This window comes from Schistocerca americana, chromosome 1 (assembly GCF_021461395.2).
Source record: "Schistocerca americana isolate TAMUIC-IGC-003095 chromosome 1, iqSchAmer2.1, whole genome shotgun sequence".
Taxonomy (NCBI): Eukaryota; Metazoa; Arthropoda; class Insecta; order Orthoptera; family Acrididae; genus Schistocerca; species Schistocerca americana.
Window position 1 is genome coordinate 996,048,657 of NC_060119.1, and position 2,623 is coordinate 996,051,279.

The following is a 2,623-nucleotide window of genomic DNA, read 5'->3' on the forward strand; positions in this document are numbered from 1 at the left end:
ACCAATTGTGTGATTGGATTGAAGAATTCCTAGATAACAGAACGCAGCATGTCATTCTCAATGGAGAGAAGTCTTCCGAAGTAAGAGTGATTTCAGGTGTGCCGCAGCGGAGTGTCGTAGGACCGTTGCTATTCACAATATATGTAAATCACCTTCTGGATAACATCGGAAGTTCACTGAAGCTTTTTGCGGATGATGCTGTAGTACATCGAGAGGTTGTGTCAATGGAAAATCGTACTGAAATGCAGGAGGATCTGCAACGAATTGACGCAGGGAATGGCAACTGAATCTCAATGTAGACAAGTGTAACGTGCTGCAAATACATAGAAATATCCTTTATCATTTAGCTATAATATAGCAGGTCAGAAACTGGAAGCACTTAATTCCATAAATTATCTGGGGGTAGATATTAGGAGTGATTTAAAATGGAATGACCGTATAAAATTAATCCTCGGTAAAGCAGATGCCAGACTGAGAGTCATTGAAAGAATCCTAAGGAAATGCAGTCCGAAAACAAAGGAAGAAGGTTACAGTACACGTGTTCGCCCCCTGCTTGAATACTGTTCACCGGTGTGGGATCCGTACCAGATAGGGTTGATAGAAGAGATAGAGAAGATCCAACGGAGAGCAGCGCGCTTCGTTGCAGGATCATTTAGTAATCGCGAAAGCGCTGGGAGATGATAGATAAGCTCCAGTGGAAGACTCTGCAAGAGTAGCTCGGTATGGGCTTTTGTTGAAGTTTCGAGAACATACCTTCACTGAGGAGTCAAGCGGTATATTGCTCCCTCCTACGTATATCTCACGAAGAGACCATGAGGATAAAATCAGAGAGATTAGAGCCCACACAGAGGCATACCGACAATCCTCCTTTCCACGAACAATACGAGACTGGAATAAAAGGGAGAACCAATAGAGGTACTCAAGGTACCCTCCGCCACACACCGTCAGGTGGCTTGCGGAGTATGGATGTAGATGTAGATGTAGAGGTAGAATTCCATTTAGATTGTGAATAATCTCTGAATATAGTGAACTTACGTCAATGCAAACAGCATTTTACATGATACCAATTATTATACGCTGATGTATGAAGCCCTGTGTTTCGTAACAATTTTTATGAAATATTTTGACAAGAAAAAATACATTAGTGTTGTGTTCGTGTGGTATCGTGTGGCAAAACTGTTCATTTTGCTTAAAGAAAACCACCTCGAATGACAGTAGCGTTAATTTTGATAAACGATCTGCAAATAGCAAAGATTCTTTCAAACAACAGCACTGAAATTACTAAAAATAGTTACTCTTGTTTAGTTCAGATTACTTATGATACATTTAGCTTGTTTGATGGATATATATGATTATTTTTGTGAATGAACGTAGTGCCATTTACACTGCTTGATAGACAACATTGCTACACGTTCCCACGTGGAGATTTCTTTAACTAAATAACGATCATTAGCCGGGAAAAGCAGTGATTAAATTATACCTCATGTTACACTAATAATAAGTAACTACTTTTGTTGTAGTCTTGCTGAAATAGCACAATACACCCTCTGCCCGGAAACGACATGCAACGGCACTAGAGAGCATTCATTCAAGTTACTAAGACCAGTGCCTGCCGTAAAGTCACCACTCAGCAGCAACCTTGAGTTGGAATGTTGACGCCTCTGTGATTAATAGATTTTTGGCGTTGCTGCACCGGTCGTGGACACGGCCGACGTCATTTAAATTCCTGAATGCTGCAGGTTGTAACATCATAGATTAAGGGTCGACCCGCGATAGCAATCGCACAACTTAACAACAGGGGAGATTGTGTCACAGAATTGGAGTGGCAATCATTAAAACAAAGGCGATTTTCGTTGCGACGGGATCTTCTCATGAATTTACAATCACCAGTTTTCTTCTCCGATTGGGAAAACATTCTGTTGGCACCCACCTACATAGGGAGAAATGATCATCACGATAAAATAATAGAAATCAGGGCTCGCACAGAAAAATTTAAGTGCTCGTTTTTCCCGCGTGCCGTTCGAGACTGGAACGGTAGAGAGACAGCATGAAGGTGGTTCAGTGAACCCTCTGCCAGATACTTTATTGTGAATAGCAGAGTAATCACGTAGATGTAGATGTAGATGTAGCTGCAGATCTCAAATAAATAAGGCATATCAATGGAAACAATAATATTTTCAGTATCTTCAAAACTATAAAAATTAATATTTTACAGTCTTAAATATTTTCGCAATGAACCTTTGAATAAACAACTTTTAAATTCTCCTTCAATTTCACCAAGCAATATCTCAGATGGCACCGTTGCACTATAGCTACCATCCCTGGAAGTCACGAATCTGTATGTAATTCTTTAAGGATTTATTATGTATTTATATGTTTTTCATTATGCAATTGTCTTTTAGAACATCATATTCTCCACGTAACATGACAACTATATGCAGTGTGAATACCTCACACCTTGTCATACTTGTGTATTTACTTATTGAACATGTTACTAATTCTGCCATTTGTTTATTTAATGATCTATTACCATTGCTTACACGAAATCACAGGAATTTAAAAACCGGTCAGTCACGTCTGATAAGTGACACCACTATTGTAACACTATTGTAAAGAGTGACAA